Here is a 27,010-nt window from a genome sequence, read left to right as displayed (position 1 = left end):
AAAGGAGCGAGTAAATAAAGGAACGGGAAGAAACAGGATCTGAGGAATCCAACATGGCAGACGAGGGACAGTAAGTCCCAGAACAGTACTGAGCTAAGGACTTAAAGACTCAGCCATCCAATAAGGGTGGTCAGGGACATGTCGTCAGGGAAGGGGAAAAGGACAGAAGCTACAGAGCACCCGGGACTGTGTCCCTACATTTGGAAAACTGTCAACTGGTATTAACATAGTTGGGGAATTCAGAAGAAAAGGAATACATACAGAGGGAACTAAACACATATCAGCCGTAAACAATATTTACACAGTCATAATAATGTAAACATTATTATTGATTTAACCAAACATTTTGATATAATTAAACTGAAACATGGTAAATTGAGACAATGAAGGGTGGGAAGAGAAAGTGGCGAAGCTGATTAGAGGACTAAATCCTCAACCGTCACAACCAGAAGTCGATAAGGAATTCCTAAAACTCATGATTCCAGTAATAGAGGCTTAAGTACATGATATAGACACATGGGAGAAATACCCAAAGAAATAGCTGAAAAAGAATGAACAGCAATTTCTGGGGGGCTAGACTTGATCTATTTCATTCTAGGCATTTTAAGATTTTTTTGATTTTTAACCACATACATGTATTCCTTTAATAAAAATGAAAAAAAATGAAAATGTAATGTTTTTTGTTGAAGCCAAAAAATACAGAAAAACATAAAGAAGGGAATACAAAGCACTAACAATCTCACAGTATTGAGACAACCACTACTCACGTTTCTGAATTCCCTTATAATCTTATTATGTACATTTTTAAAGAATTGATGTTTATACAAGACCACGGTTTACTTATTTTACATATTTCATCTATTATTATATTATGAGAATGTTCTCAAGTCATTAAAACATTATTTTAACATCTGCATTATAGTCCATTAAGTAGATTTACAATAATTTACCCAATCAGTCCCTTATTATTAGACATTTAGGTTCTGCTCAATTTTTCACTTTAATTTTTTTAAAAGTGCCACAGTGAACATCTTGGTACATAAACCTCTTTCCTCATCGCTGATTATTTCCTTGGAAGTGAAATTACTGGATCAACAATGAGAAAAACAGAAATATTTAATGAGCAAAAAGCAGCGAAATTGTTCTATGAACTTTAAAAAAAAAACCCTGCATAATTGTTATAGATTTTTTAAACACTACATTTAAAACATTTTCCTGAAGATGTTCACACCCGAGGGCAAGTCACATCTGCCAACTTTTAGGTGAAATGACGAGACTGCAGTTGGGAAGGAATGCTTATTTAGGCAATGACTTCTGTGCTGAGAGATTACTGAGACGAGTTAGCATCATAAAATGATGTGCCCTGGAGCGCCCCCAGCTTCTTTTCTCCTTTTCTCCCCAGAGAAGATCACAGACTTGTCCAAATTCAGTGGCAGAGCTGGGACTGGAACCTTGGATTTCGTCCTGACTCCTGGTCTCACGCACACCATAGCATCACTTGATTTGAATAGATGAGTAAACACATAACTCTTTTCCTATCTTGACGGATCATTGACATTTCAAGAAGAACTGATATAACAGACATTTCACAGTCAGCCAGAGACTTTCCCAAAACCTTGACTAATAAGTACAAGACTTTCTGAAAGGAAAAGTGAGTCATTCAATCTATGACTTCGTCAAACGCAAGAAAAGAAAGAACTTAACCCTTATTTAGATTGTAGCATAGAAGGTCAATTCAAGTAATTTGAGGCTTAAATATAGAAGAGAGAAAACTACATGTTTCTTGGGCGACTTTTGTTTACATAATGACCTCAGATTCTTCTTTTTATTTATACAAATATTTTGCGGTAGGTGATATTGTATTTCCCCAAGTTTCCCTTCTTTCTTGAAGTGGATCATTACCAAAGGAGTATACTCTCTAGCCCCAGTGATGCTGAGCCAGTAATATGACTGGCTTTGGCCAATGGAATATGGGAAAATGTGTGTGAGTTTAGAGCCTGGGACTTAGAGGCATCCTGTGTTTCTGCTCACCCTTCTTGCACTGCTATCATCATCCACGAAAGGGCATATCCCAGGTGGTACACGTAGAGCACGTCTAAACTCAATTTGCATCCTGAAGTAGAGCTATCTCAGCCAAGCCACAGACCAATGAGCAAAAAAATAAACAAATATGTGTATGTATATAATAAAACAATATATAATTTTAAAATATTATTGTAAACCAATGAAATTCTGAGGCTGTTTGTCACACAGCATTGATGCAACAATAACTGACCAATACATGCAGATTACATTTTTAGATCTTCCCACATTCTGTGTGTCATCCTCAGAAAGTGCTACACAAAGAAGTAATAGTGATTTCCTAAATTATAAGCCATATTATAATTAATAAAGCTCTTTATAACATGTTGTATTATTTAATTCTCACCACAGACAATGAAGTTGAGAGGTAATATGACTCGTATAAGGTCACACATTGACTAAGAGACAAGGCTGGGGATTGAACTCAAGTGGAATTGATTAAGAAAACCTCCCCCCACACACATACACATACAGAACTACCACAAAGCGGTACAAATGGCCCAATGAAATTAAGTTGCTAAGATGCGGACAGCAAATACCCTCCAGGAGATTATTGCCAGGTGGAACGGAAAACAAGCAGAATGGCATGATATGGTTAGAGAACTGGATGTCCATTGGTAGCCGTTTCTTACTTGCCCCTATGCTCAGGGAGCAATCTGACACACCAGTGTTATTTGAAAAGCAAACCTTGCATTTCCTAGGGAAATTCTTCCCTCATGACATCCCGGGGACCGCTCTGTGGCCACATAAAATGTCGCCGTAAACAACTCAATATATATTTCAAACGTTAATTGTCTTCCCAGACCTTGGAATTTCTCACTGAGCTCACTCACAAGTTTTATTGAGGGCATAAAATTTGCTGTGTTGACATACCCTTTAAAGCGCTGAATTCATCAAGGCCAAACCAAGCCCAGACGACATTACAGAGTGTGAGTCATGTTTTTTTATTGAAAAATTCTGTTTCACGCCTCTCTTTTACATCACAACCCAAATTAAGCCACTAGGGGGGAAAATTGTCAATACTTTTAAAAAGAAATGTAATCATCCCTTTGCAGGCACATTCTTGCAGAACTGGCATGAAGCCACGTTATCTGTTCCAAAGAAGCCTGGCTCTCAGCAACCAAAGTGATAAGAGTTTGTGTTTGAAATGTCTCAGTGTGGCAACCCAGAGTCAGAAAGGCCCCTTGAATTCCTTTCCAGATACACGCTACTATACATAATATAGATAAACAACGAAGTCCTACTGTGTAGCACAGGGAACTCTATTCAAGATCTTGTAGTAACCTATAATGAAAAAGAATATGAAAAGGAATATAAGTGTATATGTATGACTGAGATATTATGCTGCACACCAGAAATTGACACACTGTAAACTGACTATATTTCATTAAAAAAAATAAGCCATAAAAAAAAATTTTAAAGAAAGGCCCTTTGAGGGTCTCTGATAAAATGATGAGCTTAAAGAGTTTTGCTCTGGGACCTTCTGATTTGTTTGAAGAGAAGTTTATTGTTACATGAGTCCCTAAACTGATAATTGCTCAAAAATCTGTCTCTGCAAGGCTTTGCTTGCAACTCACATATCAACATGCCTGGTGAAGAAAGTATCTGAAAATATGAACAACTCCAAAAGAGAGAAGAGAGCCCAGCCTTTTGGGGAGGGCTTAGCAGAGTGAACAGGGAGATGGAAAAGGGCACAGGATGCCCCGAGAATGTGTACAAATGGTCCAGCAAAATTAGCCTGTAAGATGTTGACAACAAATGACGTTCAAGGGGTTAAAAACACCCACAAAAAGTACAGAGAGGGATCCAGCTCCCCGGGGCAGTACTCAGAAGTCACACTCCCTCACTTACTGAAACACAAAAGTTTACTAAGAGCTTTAAGGTCAGGCTGCCTGGGTTCAAATCCCGGCTCCTCCACTTACATGTGGCATCACTTTAGGCAACTGAACTGTTTTCTGTCTTGGCTTTGCATCTGCAGAGTGATGCTCTAATACTTTTTCTCATAGGGTTGTTACAAAGGTAAAGGGAGTTACTGGGTGTACAGCCTTCTCAATTCTCAGCATGTTGATGATGATAACAAGGTACTGGAAGTAAGGAAAAAAGAACACATTCAAGGTTACTCGTGAAGCTTACATTCTAGTAATGTAAACTATACCCTAAGTAGACAATTACAATCCAGTGTGCAAATGCTTGAAAGGCCATCAGAGGGGCTCCTGGGGATGGCTGTTTAGTCTGATGAAGAAGATTTGCCTGGATACTGTGGTATCTTCCCCACTCATCAGTAGACACAGGCAAACCCAGACTGACCCCACAGATGACCACACCTGTTTGGCCCTATTTATTACCTGTGGCTTCATAACAAATTATCCAAAATCCGGTGGCTTAAGACAAAAAATACTTACCATCTCACAGTTTCTGTTGCTCAGAAACCTGAGTGCAGCTTGGCCGAGGGCCTCTGGCTCAAACTGTCGGTCAGGGCTGCAATTTCGCTTGAAGACCCAAGGTGGGGACTCCATGTCCAAGGCCACTCAGATGGATTTGCAGGTCACAGCCCATAGTCCTTGCCTTGTGGGTCTTTACATAGAGCTGCCTCCTGAGATGGAAGCTGGCTTTACCCGGAGTGAATCATGAGAGAGAGAGAGAGAGCAAGAGAGAAACCAGAGTCATTTTATAAACTAAACTTGGAAGTGACACCCCATCACTTCTGCCATACTCTGTTTGTTAGAAGAAAGTCAGTGTGTCCAGCGAACCCTCAAGGGGTGGGGATTACACAAAGATATGCATACCAAGATGCAGGGATCACTGGGGACCCTCTTACAGGCTGTCTTCCATACTCTGTTGGAGCATCTCATGCTATTTGGAAGGAATTTGGCGAAAGCACAAGAAGAAAGGAAAGTTAGAAATTCTTCTGGCCACTGTCCTTGCCACAAACCACCACACTAAAATCAAAAAGAGGGAGAAAAGCCAATCAATCTATTAATTGTGTTGACTTAAATGCCACCTGTTCAAAGAAGCCTTCTTTGCCACCATGTTGGTGTGGTCCCTCCTCCCATTGCTCATTATCCCATCATCTTGTTTGAATTTCATGGCTATATGATAAATTCTTATTTATTCGCCTATTTACAATCTTTTCCCAGCTGCTCTATTGCAACCTCCATGAAGACATGGATCTTGTCTACCTGGAATCTTTAGTACTCAGTAAATATTTATGAAACGACTGCCAAGATCTCTAAGTAAACAAGAGGTACATCTGATCTCAAAGTTCCTGAAATGTGGTTGAAAGATAAGGGTAGCATACAGGAAACAGTCAAAAATAAGCATTTGCCACAATGCTGTCTTTGACTGCAGTCTGGTTAGAAGTAAGAGGAAGCCATTGGAGGTTGGAAGAATCAGAGAACTCTTAACAGAGAAGGAAAAGCTGAGCAGGGCTTGGACAGAGATCTGGATTTGGTAAGGCAAGAAGACGTCTGTTTAAGGGAGTATAAAGGATGGAAGGTGTCGTTGGAGAGGGAAAGTAGGGTCAGCATCAGCCAGCTTGGAAACCTGAGCAGGGCTGAAAGCCAATCTCAATCCATTGTCAGTGGCCCAGCCAATGGATACAAGGAGGCTGATGTGTCTCTGTGCACTGATCCAATGCATGAACGAAGCCACTGACATTGCCAGGCTCTTCCCAGATGGCTCCAAAAATGTCCCCAAACGAGAAACACATCATCAGCGTCTCTTGAGAACGATTCACCTGCCAACTTGTTTCCCCAGCATGAGCTAGCACCCTTGAAGTTAACCTAATTCCCTCTACTCTGATTTTCTGTTCACCAGAAACCCATTGATGAGGGACTTGACACCCCAAGCATTTCCATACTGACCCAGCTTAGGCCAAGTACCCATTCTGAAACCAGCCCCTCTGTCCAGGGTGTTGGAGTTCTCTGATTAGCCAAGCCTGGGACATGTGGTTGTTCTGTTACCACAGAGTGAGGTCAGTCAAGCCACAACAAAGTCACATGATCTAGAAAGAGAGGGAGGATGGTGCCCCAAATGGAAATGGGGGTGTCTTTACACAAAGAATTTGAAGGACCCTGGTAAGAGGGGAAAAAAACAGATGTTCACTACACAGCCTATCCTTAAGTACCATGAGCACCCTGAACAATCACACCAGGTTTCTGAGTATGAGGCTCAGGATCACAATCCTTTAATCAAATTCCACACAATCAAATGAGGACCACGTGGGAAAACAGAGCTAAAGGTAATGCACCCCAATGTTCATAGGAGCTTTGTTTATGAGAGCCAAGACCTGGAAGTAACCCAAGTGTCCATCAACAGACAAATGAATAAAGAAGATGAGTATAGATATACGATGGAATATTACTCAGCCATAAAAAGAATGAAATTCTGCCATCTGCAGTAATATGCATGGACCTAGAGAATATTGTGCTTAGTGAAATAAGTCAGAGAAAGGCAAATACATATCAATTATATGTGGAATCTGAAAAATAAAACAGATGAATGTGCATAGGAAAACAGAAATAGACTCACAGATATAGAAAACAAACTAGTGGTTACCAGTGGGGAGTGAGGGGAGGGAAGGAGCGAAATAGGGGTATGAGATTAAGAGGTACAAATTATTATGTATAAAATAGATAAGCAACAAGGACATATGGTACAGCACAGGGAAATATAGCCATTATTTTGTAGTAACGTTTAATGGAGTATGATCTATAAAAATACTGAACCACTGTGCTATACACCTGAAACTAATATTGTAAATCAACTATACTTCAATTTGAAAAAGAGAGAAAGAAAAGAGAGAGAACAAGGAAAAAAACAAACAAACAGAGCTTGTTTAAACTATAAGCCAGTGAGAGACCTCTAGGGCCTGGAAGCACCTATGAAATACTTCATAAAGAAAGATAAATAAGTCTTATTTACTTTATGTCTCTAAAGAGTAGGATCAAGGATGTGGTAGGCACTCAATGTTTGTTGTAAACGGTCGAAGCCAAAGGAGAGGCAACTCTCACAGATTTAAAAAGACTTAAGAGCATTTGTGTACAAGTGTACATATGTTTTCTTTTCTCTTGGGCAAGAAACTGGAAATGGAGCAGCTGGACTACAAGTAGGTGTATGAGTTAGTTTGCTACGACTGCTGCAACAAATTACTACACACTCAGTGACTTAAAACAACCCAAAGGTTTTATCTGACCGTGCTGGAGGTCAGAAGTCTGAAATGCATTTTATTGGACTAAAATCAAAGTGTTGACAAACTTGAGTTACTTCTGTAAGTCCCAGGAAAGAATCCATTCTCTTACTTACTTTTTCCAGCTTCTAGAAGCTACCTGTATTCCTTCCTCCTCTTCAAAGCCAGCACTGTAGCAGCTTTAAGTCTCTTTCTCTGACCCTCTCTCTTATAAGGACCCTTGGAATTATATTGGGCCTCCCAGATAATCCAGGGTATTTCTTCCATCTCCAGATTGTTAATTTAAACATATACGCAAAGTCCTTTTACTTATATAAGGTTCCCTATTGAAGGGCTGCAAGGATTAGCATGAGGACATCTTCAGGGGGACCATTATGCTGCCTACCACAGTGTATATTTAACTTTTTAAGAAATTGCCCAACTGTTTTCCAAATTGGTTGTACCATTTACATCCTCACCAATAGTATAATGAGAGTTCTAGTTCTTTCTCATCCTTGTCAATGTTTGGTCGGTCAGCCCTTTTGACTGTAGCCATTCTAATAGTTATGCATTGATACCTCATTTCTGGTTTTAATTTGCATTTTCTCTAAGTAAAGGTGCTGAATATCTTTTCATGTGCGTATTTGTCATCTGTGTATCTTCTTTGGTGAAGTGGCAATTTAAATTTGGTATCCATTTTCACTTGGGTTGTTTGTTTTCTTATTATGAAAATTTGAGGGTCCTTTCTTTACTCTGGATACAAGTCTTTTTGTTGAATATATGCTTTGCAAATCTTTTTCTCCCCCTGTCTGTGGCTCATGCTTTTAACAGCCTTACTTAGAATAGCCAAAGACCGGAAACAATCCAAATGTTCATCAGCTGGTGGGTAGATAAATAAACCATGGTAGAAAGCTCATCCAGTAGAAAGCTTGTCAATAACCATGAAAAAGGAATAAACTATTGACACACTCAACAGCATGGATTAACCTCAAACCAATCATGAATGCAAAAGAAGCTGGACAAAACACAGTATCCATGCTATATGACTCCATTTATATAAAACTCTAGAAAATACAAACTAATGTATAATGACAGACAGCAAGTTAGTGGTTGCATTGGGATTGGAAGGTGGTGAGGTGAAGTGGGGAGGAGCAGAGTGGAGAGTACCAAGAGGGTCAAAGAAATTTAGGAGGCAAGAGAAATGTTCACTGTCTTGGCTGTGGTGATGGCTTCATGGTTACATTCACATGTGGAAGTTTATCAAATGGTACACTTTCAATATGTGCGGTTGACAGTGGGCCAATTATACTTCAACAAGCTGCTGTTTAAAAGGGGGGCTTAAGAGAGTTACTAACTAAATGCATCACGTAGATCTTATTTTGATCTGCATTTAAGCAAATCAACTATAAAAGAAAATGAGTCAAGGAAATTTGAACACTGGATATAAATGATATTAAGAAATAAGGGTTAATTTTTTTAGTTATTAATCATCGCATCTTTATCTCTCAGAGGTGTGTACTGAAGGATTGGCTGATGGAGTGATACGATTTCTGGGATTTCCTTGGAAGAACCATGCATGGCCGGTGGGGTGGGCGGAGGCAGGAAGGTAATACAAGAGTGGCCACGTGTTGATAATGGCAAAGCTGGACGACAGACACAGGGATTCACTCTACTGTTCTCTCTACCTCCGTGTATATTCCAAAACTTTCATCATATGCAGTTAAAATGTTTTATTTTGTAGAAATGTTTATTGAATGAATGATACAAGAAGGTATATTTCGACTCGATGCAAGATTGAAATATTTTAATAATGTTTGAAGACACAGGAAAATTATATGAAATTTAATTTCAGGGCCTCTAAATAAAATTTCCTTGGAACACAGCCATGACCATTCATTTGTGTAGTGTCTCTGGCTACTTTCGTGTTATAATGGCAGCAGGGACTCTATGACCCACAAAGACAAATCTATTCACTATCTGGCCCTTTATAGAAAAAAGTCTGCTAATTCTTGATATAGAAGGTAAGCCTAAACCCTGAGAGTGTTTCCCTAAACTGACAGCACTCCAGAAAAGTGAGTGGAAAAAGCATGAGTCCAGCTTTAGGCTCTGTTCCTCCCACCAAAGCGACACCAAGGATCAGAGGATGATGTTATTGCTCAGTTGATTGCAATAAACGCATTGTCATTTCTGGAAACACAGTGAGATTGAAAGTTGAAGAGGTCAGGTTGGCCCTCCAGCCTCAGGGCTCAGTGTCCTCTTTTGTGGATAGACTTTTTCTATTGTTCAAGTCTGTAGATAAGTTAAAGAGCAAGGTGTACATACATCTGACCCAGCAATTCCACTCCTGGGTATATACCTGAAAAAAAACAAAAACACTAATTCAAAAAGATTCATGCACCCCAATGATCATAGTAGCACATTATTTACAATTGCCAAGATATGGAAGCAACTTAAGCGCCAATCAACAGATGAATGGATAAAGGAGATGTGGTATAGATAAACAATGGAATACTACTCAGCCATAAAAAAGAAGGAAATTTTGCCATTTTCAGCAACATGAATGGACTTGGAAGGCATTACGTTAAGTGAACTAAGTCAGGCAGAGAAAGATGAATACGGTGTGATATCACTTATACGTAGATTCTAAAAATTACAACAAACTAGTGAATATAACAAAAAAGAAGCAGACTCACAGATATTAAAGAACAAACTAGTGGTTACCTGTAGGGAGATGGAAGAGGGGAGGGGCAAGGTAGGGCTAGGGTAGTAAGAGGTACAAACTACTGGGTATAAGATAAGCAACAAAGATATATTAGTGTACAAAATGGGGAACATAGCCAGTATTTTGTAATAACTTTAAAAGGAGTATAACCTTTAAAATCGTGAATCACTATATTGCACACTTGTAACTCATATAATATTGTACAGCAACTATACTTCAATAAAAAATAATAAAGTAAGATCACAAGGAATAAATAAAGAGCAAGGTGGAACTCTCTGCCTGTGTCAGTGTCTGATATGCTCCTGTGTTTGTTCATGTGTTCAGGACCTGGACGCCCCCACAGGTTCAGGCGGGCAGGGACTCTGTCCTGCTCACAGCCATACTCCGTGCCTGGAGCCGTCCCTGGCGCGTAGGAAGCCCTCACCAACGTTGAAGGAATGAATGAACTGAAGGAAACCTCACCAAATAGAGAAGGAGCGGAAATTATGGCCCTGAAGCTTAGGGATAAAAAAAAAAAATCGCTTTCTTCTTGCACAGTGAAAACATTCCTTCTTCCCATTTGAGGTTTCCTCACGTATGTCTAAATATAGCACCAGAAAACAGTACAATATGAGTATTGAAGGAATTCTGCCCACCAAGATTTCTGTGCAAATCAGAACTGAGCTCAGCTCCCGCTCCAGAAGGCAGCCACCACTCAGAGTTCTGCTACGTCATACATAGCTTCCTCTTTTGTGACATGGAATGATGCACCTAGATTGGCTGTGTGACCCTATGCAGGTGACTCACTCTCTCTGTCCTTCATGCGGGTAAAAAATGGGGGAGCATCACGGGCCATTGTGAAGACTGAATGAGATAACATGAGAGAGGGCAGGGCACAGTATCTGAAACCAAAGGAAACTTAGCTTCTCTTCTGTTCTGAGGGACATCAGCCTTCTCCCGCAGCTGTGTAAAGGAACTTGGGGTCCACAGTCGCGTTGTTCACAAGAGCCAAAAGGTAGAAACTACCCAACGGTCCATCAATAGAAGTGGATGAACAAAATGTGACCGATTCACACAGTGAAATATTAATCAGCCATAAAAATAAATGAAATACTGGTAAGTGCAACGACACAGATGAACTTAAAGGCGTGCTAAGTGAAAGAAGCCAGACACAAAAGATCATATATGATATGATTCCATTTACGTGAAATATCGAAAACATGCAAATTCATAGAGACAGGAAAGAGAGTAGAGGTTCACAGCGGGGTTGAGGAGAGGAGGGAACGTGGAGTGACTAATGGGTACAGAGTTTCTGCTTCAGGTGGTAAAAAATTGTAGAAAGGGAGCGTGGTGATGGTTGCACAAATGAGTGCCACTGAATTGTACACTTAAAAGTGGTTGAAATGGCAAATTTTATGTTGTATATATTTTACCTTTGGGCTGATTCAAGGCATCTGGAAACAGAATTCCTGGATTTGAATCTTAATTCTGTTAACTGTGCAACCTCAGGTAACCCTGAATCACTCTGTTCAATTTCTTTATCTGAAAATGGGGATGAGAACATAATTTTATCTCCCACATGTCGTAGGAATTAAAAGAGCTCATTAATGCAAGCACTTAGCAGTGTGCCTGCATATATTAAATGCTCAATAAATGCTAGAGAGTATTTCTCAACCTCTTCACTATTGGCATTCGGGACGGATAATTCTCTGCTGTTGGGGCGCTGAGCTGTGCCCTGGGGGATGTTTAGCAGCATCCCTGGCCCCTCCCACTAGATGTTAATAGCATGCCTCCTTCCGTCCAAAGTTGTGACAATCAAAACCTTCTCAACGTCACTAAATCTCTCTGGAAGAGCAAAACTGCCCGTGGTCAAAAATCACTGTCTTAGCAGCGGCAAGACCCTCTTATGACCCACATATAGGTTACAACCTACAGGTTGAAAATGACAGACCTAATCACCTTTATTTCACCGAGGGCCAGTGAAATCTCCGGACATTGCCGTCCCACGCCGGGCCCACTAGATCACTCATTCTACACATGAGCATGTCAGGCTGACCCTCACCAGCTCTCCAGCCTCCAGAAAGGGCCAGGACTCCACGCAGTGCAGGGACAATCAGCATCCCAGCCTCTTCCTAGCTCTCGATTTATGTGTAATACGTATAAACAGACACACATTTACATGGAAGTCATGAGAGTAGGTGATATCTAAGACCCCTTCCGATGTTGCTATTGGGTGATGCTAAGTTAGTAGCTTTTAACCAGAGAGACCTAAATTTGAAATAATTGAGGGAAAAAGTTTAATTCCAAGGAACTGAGTCACATTCAGATTGATTCTACATACAAAGGATTAGAAGCATTTTTACATTTCCTCTCTCTCTGTCTCTTTCTCTTTCCCCCACCACCTCTCTCGCTGTCTCTCTTTAAATAGTAAGCAGCAGGTTGCTGAGGATTGTACTTCCCAGAGGCAGGATTTAGCTCTGCCCCTGAAGACCTGCCCTTGCCAGCTTCTGAGAAATTGAACACTCGGGCACAAGAGAAAGGACAACCAAATCCTGCCCTGAGCCAGAGTAGGAGTTGTTGAAAGGACAGCTTTTAGATGTAATCAGTCAACCCATTTTTTTTTCCCTAATCTACTATGACAGAAATGGGAGGGGGCAGTGACTAAAAGAACCTTTTCTAAGAAGAGAAATATTTCCTGCTTAAAACTGAAAAAGGCTGAATCATAGAACCCTTTCACAAAGCACCCTCTGCATAATGTTTTTTCCTCCCCGAAGTTACTCACCTGAGGTTAATGGTGAATAGTAACAGCTGACATTTACTGAGTGCTTGCTGCAGGCTCGGCTCGGCGGTAGGTCCTTACACAGTCTTTTCGTCATCTCGAGCATCCTAGGAGACACGTGGCATTCTTGCCACCCCCGTTTTGTAGCTGGAGATACTAAAGCACAAAGACTTGCCTTAAATAACGAGACTCCAGAGCAGTAATGCTGGGAGTTAAGCCCAATAGGGTTGCAGATGCAGCCTATGAAAATACAGAACGTCTCCTGCCTGGGACATAACGTACATTACAAAAGTATTGGCTGTTTATATGAAATTGAGATTTAACGGAGCATCTTGTTTTATCTAGCAACCCTAATCCAAACCTCTTATTCCAAGGCACTCTGCCCGTGGTTCTCCAAGTGTGGTCGCAGGACCAACACTGTCATCCTCACATGGGAAACAGCTAGAAATGCAAGCTCTCCGGCTCGACCTAGGAGTGAGAATCCCTAGCTCCGTGGGACAAATTGGTCGTGAAATGCCTCCCAAACCTTGGGTGAATTTATGACCAAGAGGAAGTGCTGTGGACAAAGAATATAGCCTGCCATTCCAGCACACAAGGAATATTGCCCACCCAAGCCATCAGCCACTGTAGCTACTGCCTTCCACCCCACCCTGCTACCCTCTACCCACTGAGGGTGCACCCTGAGGGGAATCTAGGGTGCAGAAAAACAGGAAGCATGTGCTTTGGATACTTACGGTGCATATCTAAGGAATAATTTAAATGAGCCCGGATTCTTGCATCTTCCCATACATATAAGAGCACTAAAATCATTAACCTGAGATGTCTGCTTTTTGTGATTAGCAATAATCTTTTGACATTTGATTATATCTTTTTTTCAGCAAAAACGCCTATATATCCTGGCTCCTCCCTTACCTCTTTGGATCGGTTTCTCAGAGCCAACTGAAAGGCTGCCTCCCAGGCTACAGTCCTCAGTAAGTTCCCCGAAGAAAATATAACCTGCAGCTTTAGGCCGTGTGTTTTTCTTCAGTTGACAGGCTCCACCCTAGACCTACTGCATCAGAAACTGTGGGTGGGGCCCCCAAATCTAGGTTTTAACACGCTTCCCAGGTGAATCCAAAGCATACTCAAGTTTGAGCACCCCTGCAGGATACTACACGACCACCACAGTACTCTAAGGCAGGTGGGGACACAGTCAAGCTTGAAATGGGGCCCCCAAACCTGAAGATCAGGGTGTCCCCATCACTTGCCTTTTTCTCTTCTTCATCAGTTCAAGTCCTACGTACTCCAGCCCCGCCCCCCATTCTCAGTGCAAAATTTAATAATGTGATTTATTAATTGCACATGGGTGTCTTACGCTTCTTCATAGACGTTCATTCATTTATTCATGCATTCATTTGTTCGTGTAGTCATTCAAAAGAACTTTATTAGGTGCCCATTGGGGGCGGGCCCTGTAATGGACACCGAGCACACCTTACTTCATTTTAAAGTTGCTTATTGAAACACGTCTCCTTCCGGCATTAGATTAAGAGCTCCGGGAGGGCTGGGAGGACAGGGAGGAGAAACCCTTTTAATGTCTGAGGCCCTAATTCTGAGCCAAGAGTCGCAAAGTATTTTAATAGAATTGAGTGGGGGAAATGTGAAAAAAAATCTCATACCTCCTCCTGTTTAATTCAAAGTCCTCCGGCTCTGAGCCGGCTGCCTGTCCTCTTTGTCTTCCCCAACGAGGAATCATGAAAACGGTCCTGTCCGTGTCCTGGGCGTTTCTGACAAGTTGGTGTTTGTCAGCCCTGATGCCGAGTGGGTTTCTCTGTCTGCGGTTATGCAGGGAGGGGGGTTATTCAGGGTTTACTGCCAGGAACTAGCCAGCTTCTTTATCACTCAAAACAACCATCTTCACTGCCTGCCCACTGCAAAAGGGCTGAGAATTGGGATGGTTAAGGGATATAACCGAAGATGGCATTTCTACAGCTACAAGGCACACACATACACACACACATGCGCACACACAGAAGGCCTTTAGTCTTGCAGTTTGCCAAGGGCCAATCACAAGCCCTCAGTCAAGAAAAAGGTTCATTCTAAGAAGTGATGTCAAAACCCTTTGACAGAGAAAAGGCATCTGTGGGGGCTCAGGGCTGTCAGCCCAGCTGGCAAAAGGTGGGACGGGAGCCGCCAACACCCGGAGCCGGAGCCAACGCTGTTTGTCAACAGACTGAGGACAAGCAAGAGGAGCCACGATACCGTGAAAACAGCCTCCAGCCTGGAATGTTCTTTCCGTCCCACCCTCTCACTCCAATCCTGCTCACTCTTTAGAGCTCAGCTTAAATGTCACGCCCTAAAACCAGGTCAGATCTCACTCTTAGCCCTCACATGGCTTCTTCCTGAAAGTTGTCCCCGTCAGAACTAAATCTTTGTTGTACAGTGAGCCTCCCGACTGGAACAGAAGCACCTTTAGGACAGAGTCCTGCTCAGCGTTCGCTGTTGCCTTGCCTGCCTCTAGCACAATAGTAGGTGCTCGTTAAATATCAGTTGAAAGGATCAATTGAATGAATCGCAGCTCAGCCCACTAGGTGTGTGACCTTGGGCAAGTTACTTGCTTCTGCTCTTTAAACCTCAGAATGGAGATTCAGAATAGTACCTGCCTCTCAGGGTTACCGTCTGATAGAATAAGATGTGTGTGTGTAAAAGGTAAGCATAGGACCTCGGCACACAGTAGACATCTAATAAAAGTTGGCCGCTGCCTCGATTAGCTATGTTTGTCCACCCAGGGGCAAAAAGCAAAATTATGTAGCCCCTAGAACTTGATCAGAGATGTGGAAGGTGCTCAATAAATCTACATTAAATAAATACAGTGTATTTTACATGCATTCTCCCAGTTAATCCTAATAGTAAATGCTCTGTCATCAATATTCTTATCTTCACCCCCTACTTTACAGAAAAAACAGCAGAGGCTTAGGGAGATGGAAACTTGCCCCAACCACCCAGTGAAATTCCAAGTGTCAGATCCAGAACTTGAGCCTGTCTGCTTGAGCGTGACACTAGACTGCCACCCAAATTCTCCATCCTCTCCAAGCCTCAGATGGCTTATCTGAAAAATAAAATAAAAAACACACAAAGCAAAAAAACCCCAGCCTAGCTGGTCCCAGAGGAGCCCCACAGAGCAGCCACTCCATGAGAACAGCGGGCGAACATCTTCCAAACCCATCTGCCTGGAGCGCGTGAATTTGGGAGAAGCGTTTACATCTTAAGTGCTCATTTTCACCCCACGACAGTGTAGCTGGGCTCCTGGAGGCGTCCTTCCACGCTTTAAGCCCACATCACCACCAGTGGGCTCAAAGAGGAGGGAGATAGTGAAGGCTGGTGGGCTCTGTCTTCATTTCGGCGGCTCCTGATCAACACAAACACAATCAGTTTCCCGGCCTATTTCCCTGAAAATCTGAAGTATCTCTTGGTGCTTTAATTTCCTACCACCTTGTCTCTAAATACTCGGCTTTCCGTTCACAGATGTTTAGTCTGTTCCTGCACCTGTCAGCGGGGCACGATGCTCTCCCGATCCCCCGAGGCCCCTCTGCTAAGCTCTTTTCTCTGCTGCACACCTCAAACGGCAAACTCAAAGCATAGATGTTTCCCATCCAGAAGGCAATTAAATCTCTTTGGCCTGTATTTTGAATCAACACACATTTGGGAGCGCGATCATGGCAACCGGCTTAATGGGTCCTAGAGTTTGCATGTCTGTTTCCATTTGTGATTGACATTCACTTAGCGCTGTCAGAATTAGTAGCCATCAGTCAAGCAGAAAGTTATTATCAGGCGGCACTAAACAAACCCCAACTCCAAGTGGAATCGAGGTTCCTCAATAATGGATGTCTGCGTAATTTAACTAATTGCTAGATTCAGCCTAGCTGAGCTTGCTTTCTGGTTTTTTTTTTTTTTCCTCATACATAAGTAAACAGAAATCTGGAAAGTTATGACTGTGGTGAGAGCAAATTAATCTTTGGATAGAAATTTAACCTATAAAAGTCAACTAAATCCTCTCCATTTCTTTTGAACTATCTGTTTGTTTCCATTTCTTTCAACCTGTTTCTTTCAGCCTGTGTCATGCTGAGTTCTATGCCAGGAATTTAGACTCAAGCTGATGATGAAAGGAAAACTGTTAAGGAAAAGAAGGAAGCCACCCATTTAGCCTATGTGGCAATTTCTAAAATTATCACCTTTATTCTACTGTCCTAGAAAATGCTTTTCTCGCATTATAATTTGCCTCTTGGCCTCTGTCCATTTTTACCATGTATATTTGCAGCAGACAAAAAGGTGAGGTTTCCCCTTAGATCAGAGAAAGCTGTCATTCAGGGAATGCAATGATTGAAGTTTGAATATTACAAAATGCTCAACCCAGCATGCACTGGGGCAGGTATTCTCCATAGATAATAGAATGGGTTTTGCCTATAATTTTACAAATACATCAGCCCTTCTCCCAAGAGATTATGAACAGAAAGAAGCTAAAATGGCTTGTCCAAAGAGTCTGGGAAAACCAACAGAGAAATAGTCTCAGGATTACATATAAAAAGAAAGAGCACAATATAACAGCAGAAGAACTGGCCCATGATCAGAATTCAAGATTTACGTTCTCTTAAAACGTAAGAGGAAAGGCCCGTGGATTGAGATCTAATGCACTGCAGTGATTCTGAACGTCAGTTGTGGCACCAGGCAAGCCTGGGTTAAGGGCAAGCTCTGCCTCTTACTGGTTTTTTTGAAGCAAATTATTCAACTTCTCTCAGCCTTAGTTTTCCCATAGGGAAATAGGGCTAATATCTGTACCTAACCCGTAGGGTTATTATGAAGATTCAGTGAGATAATGCATGAAGTGCTTTACCCATGACCCAGTCCACAGAGAGCTTCAATACACGTTACTATTATTAATAACATTAATGCACGGGATGGTTCCAAGAATCGTCACTGTTACCATTATTGTTTTCATTACTAATGAAACATGTTGGTCCCTGGAAAGAGGATTTTGCCCTCAGTTTTACTGAGACATACTTAGCGTATAACATTGTGTAAGTTTTAGATGTACAACATGATTTGATACATGTATATATTTACCACAATTGTTTAGTTAACACATCCTTCACCTCACATGATTACCATTTTCATTCTGTTCTGGAGGTGGGTAAGAACATTTAAGATCTACTCTCATAGCAACGTTGCTAACTATGGTCACCACGCTGTACATTACATCCTTACACCTTATGCATCTTGTAACTGGAGGTTTGTACCCTTTGATCAGTATCTCTCCCTTTCCCCCAACCACCAGCCCCTGGCAACCACTAACTTACTCTTTCTTTCTATGACCTCAGCTTTTTTTAGATTCCATATATAAGTGAGATCATGCAACATTTGTCTTTCTCTGTCTGACTTACTTCATTTGGCATAATGTCTTCAAGATCCACCCACATTGTCCCAAATGCCAGAATTTCCTTCTTTTTTACAGATGAAATATACATACATACACACCACATCTTTATCCATCATCTGTCGATGGACACATGAGTTATTTCCATCTCTCAGCTATTGTGAATAATGCTTCAGTGAATGTGGGAGTACAGATACCTCTTTGAAAAAATGGTTTCATTTCCTTTGGATATATACCCAGAAGTGGGATTCCTGGATTGTACGATAATTTTATTTTCAATTTTTTGAGGAACTTCCATAGTGTTTTCCTTAGTGGCTGCACCAATTTGCATTCCCACCAATAGTGCACAAGGGTTGCCTTTTCTCCACATCCTCACCAGCATTTGTTATCTCTTGTATTTTGATAATAGCCATTCTAACATGTGGAAGGTGATATCTTATTGTGGTTTTGATTTGCATTTCCCTGATGGTCAGTGAGGTCAAGTCTCTTTTTGTGCATTTGTTGGACACTTGTACATCTTTTTGAGGGGGGAGAATAAATGTCTATTCAAGTCCTTTGTCCATTTTTAAGTCATATTATTTTTTTTTTTTGCTATTGAGGTGTATGAGTTCCTTCTATATTTTAAATATTAACCTCTTGTCAAATATATGGTTTACAAATATTGTCTCCCTGGAATGAGGATTATAAAGCCTCAAAGCTTTATTAGAATGTTGCTAGAACAGCCAATCCAGCATGGCTGCTAAGAAGAGAGCCTTTTGTCACTAAAGACTGAGCATAAATCTATGAAACAGATGTGAGATTGCAGACTTTGAAAGGTATATGTTTTGACATATATATTTTAAAAAACTTGTCATCATTACAAAAATAATGCCTTTGCCTATGAAAGTTTAGAGAATGCTAAATGGGGTGCCCCACCCAGATACCCTAGAACCCATTTTTCCATTTCTGCAGACTTCTTCCAGCAGACTTTGGTCACCTGTGGCTCTACCCCCAGAGGGTTGCCCTTAGGCTGTCAATGGCTTTATCCAGAATGCCTGGGAGTTTACATCCCCCCAGGGTGGTCTTTGGCCAATGACTGCTGGGCAAGGGAGTTTGCAAACCCCCCTTCCTTGCCTTAGGTTAGGACAAGGCTGAGGTACACCCCAGAGGTTTTCTAGGGGATCAGTCTGGAGTCACTTTGGGAGGATTTGGCCTGAAACTGTATCCTCACTTTGCTTCCTCCCTTTTTCTGTCCCACTTCCCCCATTCCCTGACCAGTGTTTCCTTGAAGCATTTCCTTAATAAATTCATTGCACACAAAATCTTGTCCGGAAGGTGAGACCTAACATAGTGATGATTAATAATGGCATCTATCCTCTCAGCATGTGTGTGTGTGTTGGGATATTTTATTATCTCTAAATCTGACGACTATGAAATTGCATAGCACATAAAATTTGTTTTTTAACTTAGATAGTTATCATCATCTTTCCATGTCAACAAACATACTTCAAGAAAATGTTTCGAACAGCCACCTGGAATCCCATTGTATAGTTGTACCATAATTTAATCAGCTCCACTCAAATTTCGATTGTTGTTTATCATTATGCTGACAATGCTGGGTTAGACGTTTTTGCAGGCAAATTTTTGCGTAAGTCCATTTGTTATTAATCTACCTGAAAACACTGTTCTTGGGTCATGGTAGCCCATTGCCGAGGGTTGTGATTCTTAAAGCCAAATGCCTCCCAAAATGATCGGATCAATTCATAGACCTGCCCACTATCCCTGGTCTTCATCCTGACCCCTTCCTCCATCTAAAAGACTGAAAAATGGTAGGCGCAGCTTCCAAGGAAGTCTACAGCTTGCGTAATGCTAACAGAAACTCTGGTGTTCAAACTAGTTTGATTGACATCTCTGCATTCACTGATCTAAGATGAATACACACTTTAACTTTCATCTCATGTGAATTAAGATGACTTTTGCTGGAGGACTCGAAGTTGCTGATTTCAAAACCACACGGCAGAGCTACAGTCATCAAAATAGTGTGTTGCTGGCGTAAGGACAGACATAGCCCGATGGGGTAGAACAGAGGGCCCAGAAGTAACCCTCACATACATGGTCAAATGACTTTTGGCAAGGGTGCTAAGTCCATTCAATGGGGAAAGATGGCCTTTTCAACCGATGGTACCAGAAAAACTGGATATCCACACGCAAAAGAATAAAGTTGGACCCTTACTTTGCACCATATACAAAAATTAACTCAAAGTGAATCAAAGATCTAAATTTAAGAGCTAAAACTTTAAAATCCTTAGAAGAAAAAGTAAGGGAAAATCTTTTGACATCGTATTTGGTAATAATTTCTTATGACACCAAATGTACAGGCAACAAAAGAAAAAAATACACAAATTGGACTTCATCCAATTAAAAGCTTTTGTCCATCAGAGGACACTATCAAGAGTGTGAAATGACAACCCACAGAACAAGAGAAAATATTTGCAAATCATATCCGATTAGGAATTAATATCAAGAATATGCAAAAAACCAAACAACAACAAAAAATCTCCTACAACTCACCAACAAGAAAAAAAAACCCAATTCAAAAATGGTCAAATGGATTTCAAAACTGTAGAACAGATAAACAAGATTATACTGTATAGCACAGGGAAATATATACAAGATCTAATGGTAGCTCACAGAGAAAAAAATGGGACAATGAATATATGTATGTTCATGTATAACTGAAAAATTGTGCTCTACACTGGAATTTGACACAACATTGTAAAATGATTATAAATCAATAAAAAATGTTAGAAAATAAAATAAAATAAAATAAAATAAAATAAAATAAAATAAAATAAAATATTTTCACTTGGGAAAAAAAAACGGTCAAAGGCCTTGAGTAGACGTTTCTCCAAAGAAGATATTCAAGTTCCAAACATGCACATAAAGAGATGTTTGACATCATTTGTCACTCGGGAAATGCAAATCAAAATACAAGGTACCAGTTTACACCTATTAGAATGTCTATTATCAAAAGAACCAAAAATAAGACGTGTTGGAGATTGGAACCTTGGTGCACTGCTGGTAGGAATGGAAAAGGGAAAACAATGTAGTGGTTCCTCAAAAAGTTAAACATAGAATTACCATAGGATCTAGTCATTCTACTTCTAGAGAAATATCCAAAAGAATTGAAAGCAGAGACTCAAACAAACACTTGTTCACCAGTGTTCATAGTAACCGTCATTCCCAGCAGCCAAATGGTGGAAACAGTCCGAATACTCATCAACAGATGAACGGATAAACAAAATGGGATCCATCCATGCATACAATGGAATATGATTCAGCCTAAAAAGGAATGGAATTCTGCTACATGCTATAACATGGACAAACCTTGAAAACAGTATGCTAAATGAAATAAGCCAGACACAAAAGAACAAATGTTGTATGATTCCACTGACGGGAGGTACCTAGAACAGGCAAATTCATAGAGACAGAAAGTAGAATAGAGTTGACCAGGGCCTGGGGTTCCCCCAGGGGATGGACAGTTAGTGTTTAAAGCTTAAAGTTTTCTGTTTGGGATGATGACAAAGATCGGGAATGGATGGCGGTGATGGTTGCCCAACATTGTGAATGTACTTCATACACACTCAAGCTTGCTTACAATGGTAAATTTTCTGTTAGGTGTATGTGGCCACATTTTACAAATTGCAAAATAAATAACTTTTCTTGCTGACTGGTAAAGAAAAGGTAAACTTCCTCTCGGGTACTCAACGTGACATTCAGAGTTGACAATAGTAAAGCAGGCTTTCTTTAAGAGGCAATATAGCAGAGCAAGTTGAGAGGGTTGGAATTTGCATTTTGACAGCCTGGATTCAAACTCCAGCCCTGCCCTTACTTGCTGTGTGACTCTGGACATCCAGCTCAGCTCCAAGCAATGCATCTAAGTCGTGTGTAAAATGGCAAGAATAATTGTCCCCACATCATGACACTCTCTGGGCATGAAATAAGACCTTGACAGACTTAACACAGTGCCTGACACCTAGTTTTAAAAATGCAAAGGTCAAATATAGCTCTGGTTATTGCTGTTATTGGCTGTTGCTGGCATTATTATCTTAAAGTACTTAGGACACTTTGATTGTCTTGATCGCTTATTTTGATTGCTTTTCATATCATTAAGGAAGAGGTTGGAGGAAATTAATCATGGGGCCTTTTCAACTTCAAAATGGAAAACCCTGATCCTTGTTCCCTTAAAACAATACTTTTTAATTATGCAAATTACGGTGTCCCTGGCACTTTCTGCTCATTCCCCAATGGACTTGGGTGCCATCAATTTGGCCCTCTTTGCTCTCACTATCAACTAGATAGATTTAGAGAGGACAGTCCTTTAAAGGAGAGAGGATTCAGCAGAGGTCAGTCCCCAGTATGGCAAATCCATCTCAAACAGTGGGGAAAACTGAACCGCCAGACTGTCCAGCCCGCCAGGCTCTTGGTGGCTGTAAAACCCATGCTGGGTAAGAAGGTGCCTTCTTAATGGGCTGTATCTCAGTAGCTCCACATGTATGCCATTCATATCGTGTCAGCTCCTGGCTGAGTAATGATGAATTTCTGGTGTAAAACTCCCAGCACTGTCCTTTCCTTCGGCTAGTGGAGAAGCAGGCTTGCTTGGAAGGACTCTGAAGGCAGGCTCAACTTTTCCTTCCGAAGAATTAGCTTCTACTTGGTCATGACTGAGAGGCTTGACTTGCTCATGGCTTCTGCATCCAAGTTCAGCTGGGGAGACCAAAGACCCTCATTCTAATCTGACCCTGCCATTAACTCCTTGAGTGACCTTGGGCAAGTCACTTAACCACCAATCCATAGTTGCCTCGGGGGTCAAAGTTCTGTTCTTGGGTGAGGTAAAGGTCAGATATACATGGGCATTTAGAAAAACATAGAGTGCATAGACACAAATGTAAATATTTTGATGTTCCTCCCTTGGGGAAAGAATGTTGATGCAGTTAAAGATCCAGGAGAACATTAGCCTTGTAAGGCTCCCCAGAGATTCAAACAGCTCAGTTTACAGATGCAAAACGAAGGCTCGGAGAGGTTAGCAAGTTTTCCAAAGAAGGACAAAGCTAGGCATGGACACTAGCTTGCATGCCTTTAAGTCAGGGTCCATAGCCCCTGTCTGATGTGCCCCCCTCCTCTGCATGACTTTTTCTGAACTTTTTGGCTCCCACACTCACTCTTGTTCACTGTGTTCCAGGCACGTCCTCCTCTTTGCTGTTACTCTTAGGGGTCTTGGGCACTATGCTGACTGTTCTACTTGCTGTTAAAAACATGAGCATTCAGAGAGTGAAAAAGAGCCCTCAGAAGTAAAAGATTTGAGAGCATAAAGACATACTTTGAAAAATATGAAAGGGTTGGGAGAATTAGATTGACAAAAATTTCCAGAACAGAATAAAAACGCAGAAGAACGCAAAATAGGAGAGAAGAAGAAATTGTTAGACTAGAGAATCTACAGCTAGATAACAAGAGTTTTAGAAAGAAAGAAAGAAAAAAAAAAACAGAAAAAAAAGGAAGGGAAGAAATTACTCATTAAATAATTCAAGAAAATTCTCCCGACCCAAAGAGCATGCGTTTCCAGCTTCCGAGGGCCAGCGCTGTGACCAAGGCCCATGGCCATGGGATTTGAAAAAGCTGGTTCCAAGAAATTGCACAAGGTTCCCAAGAGAAAATACGGGTCCTGTGCAAAGAGTCAGAACAGAGCGGCTTCAATTTTCGGTTCCAACTTTAATAGCTAGAAGATGGCGGAGAAATGTCTTTAAATTTCGAGGAAACTGATTTCCAACCTAGGATTCTATGTGCAACATTTATGTACCATATCTCCAATAATAAAAACTATAATGATAACTCCTTTCTCAGAAATCTAGTGAAAGTAGTGCTCAACTATGCTGAGAGAATACGTCAGGAATGTTGATCACGTGGGTTATGAGAAATAGAGCATCCACTGCAGAGAACCTGGGAGTAAGGGCGAGGGTGGAGGGGCAAACGAGCCAGAATGAAAGCTGCTTTCCCTGACATCAGGAGCAGAGGGGCAGATCTGAAGCCCCGAGGAGCTTCAAACTCCTAAAGGGTAAAATTGCTAACTTACCTGATGAGAATAAATGTCATTGCTAGCCAAAAATGGGAGGTCAACTTTGTGACAAGAGCATGGAAAACTGAGCAAATTTTAAAAAGGCAAGTATTAACTTCATGGAAAATGGAAATTTGTGCCGTAAAGAAGAAAAAAAAAATCATGGACTATGTGTTACATGGTTCAACCGTGGAAGCTATTTGGCATGGTCGTGGCATAGAAAACAAACAAATATTGAACAATCAAAAAATCAGTGGGAAGATTCAGGGGCAAGAAATGTGCATAGGATATGTGGTTGGGGTGGAAGCCAGGAGGGGTGACCAGAGAGCTAAATCCTCATTTTCCTTGAGGGAAAGAGCTACTGCCTAAATACGACGAATCTGTATGTAACGTTATAAGCATGTTATTGAGATATCCGGAGAGCCCCAATGATCCAGTGGAAAGAGTCAACAGTGGTTGCTTCTGGAGAGGGAGAAATGGGAAGAAATGAAGGGAAGCAAGTTTCTGCTCTGTTGTTTTTTTTTTTAACAAGCTTGTAGAACTCTCGATTCTTTAAATGACATCTAAGTTTGATCATATACACACATATGTTTATATATATGATATATATACATATACAAACTAATACGCCTGTATGTGCATATACGTGTGCATTTGTATGTATGTATATAAAATCAGTCAACAGGCATGCATAGGACAGGGGATTTGCAATTTCGCTGAGCCACACATGCCCATGGGAGAAACTGAATTTGTTGGGTAATGAGACGTGGATAGCAAAGCCTGACACTTGAAGGCATAGCTCCAGAAGGAATACACTAAGTGGGGGTCTCTCAGTTCTGGATTTCTTGCAAACAAAGCCTTGGTAGACAAAAACCCGCAAGGCATGTGTAAGAGGTTTATGGCGAGGTACTGATACCCCAGATGCTCTAGAGGAGGCTTTGGGGTGGAGGTGGTTAGGGCGCACTCTTCTAAGCCTCCCTGGTTGTTGAACACAAATCCCAGGCTCTGAAGCAGGAGGGCACAAGGTAAAACTGAGTGCAGAGAGCTACCTTTTCCATCTTACATTTTTTCGCTTTGCTTACTAAGATGCTAACTCTGAAGAGCCATGAAGCTTCTTAACCAAAGCACGTAGGAAAAAAGTCTAGGGAAAAAAAAACGTTCCAAAATAGTAATGGCGGTCTCATTAGGTAGCATTATGACACATAATTTATTTTCCTCCTTATTTTTTCTATATATGTCTTTAAATTTAGGAATACTTTTTTTTAAAAAAATATGCTCCCTTTCTTTTTTGTTTTTCTTACTGAAACTAGCATGTACTTACATGATCTGCGATAACTCCAGCTTCTATTTTCTGCTTGCATAATCCGCCCTTGTAAAACACAGTTGCCAGGGAGACCATCTTTAAATTAATCAGCAAGCATCTTATGGAAGGTTGCCTTAAAAACAAAAACTTACAAACTGACTCTCAAGTCTCCATTTAAGAGAAAAAATTTCCAAAGAGTCTCACTTTAGAGAAACACTTGTTTTGCACACCAGGATGAAAGTTGGGGGAAGAGCTTCTGAAAAAACTCCTGGATTTTGTTGGCGCTTCCCTCTCTGCCGGCTGTCATCTTGCACGAGCCGCTAGAGTCTTGTAACAGCCTCCGAACTTCATTCTCGCTCCATATTTGGCACCGGAGCAATAAAATTAATGGGTTGAGCATTTTCTACCTAATAAGCACTGCAGATATAAATGTCTCAGCCATTTGTCTTTTCAGTGGGGGTTAAAATAAAAAACTCTTATACTGTAGCCTTGAGTTTCTCCCATTTTGGTTAACATTATCATTTAAATTGCATCTCCCAGAGTTACTAGATTAAAGGAGAGGGGCTGTTTGAATAGGTTACACTTTGCTTTTTTCATTCAAGAGACTGTTTAGAGTCTCCAATCAATTCCAACTGACTTTCTAAAATGTGTTGGGGGAAAAAAAATACATTGTGATAAAGAGCAAATGCGGTGGAAATGCCAGGAAGGAAATAAGACATTCGGTTGGTTTCAGCAGGAAACCGTTCTATATGTGGAAAAATCTTGTCCCCTGTTTTCCTTTATTCTCCTTCCTCTGGAAAGAATTTTAACCATTTGACTGTTCATTAGCATTTCCAAAATGCGCAAGGGAAAAAGCTTATCTCAAATGCTTGTCATCTTAGAATAGAACACCTGTTAGACCAGCCTGGGCACTTTGTTCTCCTCCCCAGACTCAGCTCTCCACCACCAGGAACCGCTGATTGTATGAGAGGCGATGTATTTTAGTATCATTTGAATCCCAGCCCCTCCACCTGTGTGACTTTGGGCAAAGTTTTTCCGTGTCTCTGGTTCCTTGGCTGTAAAACACATATTGTATTGACACATGTCAGTGTGGGTGTTGAGAACAGTATTTTTGAAATTTTATGATCCTAATCCATAAGATTATACATTTTACAGCAAAGCCCAGAACACACACACAAACAAATACACACACACACGTATACACATATATGCATACATGTTTATGTATATATGCACATATCTGAAATTTAAATTTCCCAAATAGGGGTTTATCCATATGCGATGTGATGCATTCCCACAGTTTTCATTCTATTTTGGTTTGTTTCATATTTTCAAAAAATCATTTTGCAGCACACTAAATTGATTCTATCACTAATGGAGCCCAACTTGAAGCTTGAGAAACACCGATTTGGAGCAAGTGTTGGCAAACTCTGGCCAACGGTCCAAACTGGGCCCAATGCCCGTTGTTGTAAAGAAAGCT

At 41.0% G+C, this 27,010-nt stretch overlaps 1 long non-coding RNA gene across 1 annotated transcript; it reads right to left on the bottom strand.

Annotated features, from left to right (window-relative positions):
- Positions 1 to 350: 350 nt before the first annotated feature.
- On the bottom strand, positions 351 to 27,010 carry LOC123618555 (uncharacterized). Its single transcript, XR_006727005.2, has 7 exons — positions 25,549 to 27,010; positions 12,733 to 12,885; positions 11,384 to 11,492; positions 4,869 to 9,605; positions 4,485 to 4,691; positions 4,005 to 4,166; positions 351 to 3,366 (listed from the first exon to the last, which is right to left on the bottom strand). It is a non-coding gene; the product is annotated as an uncharacterized LOC123618555 (long non-coding RNA).

This window comes from Camelus bactrianus, chromosome 18, assembly GCF_048773025.1.
Source record: "Camelus bactrianus isolate YW-2024 breed Bactrian camel chromosome 18, ASM4877302v1, whole genome shotgun sequence".
Taxonomy (NCBI): domain Eukaryota; kingdom Metazoa; phylum Chordata; class Mammalia; order Artiodactyla; family Camelidae; genus Camelus; species Camelus bactrianus.
Note: the sequence above shows the minus strand (reverse complement) of the source record. Positions and strands in the feature narration are given on the sequence as shown.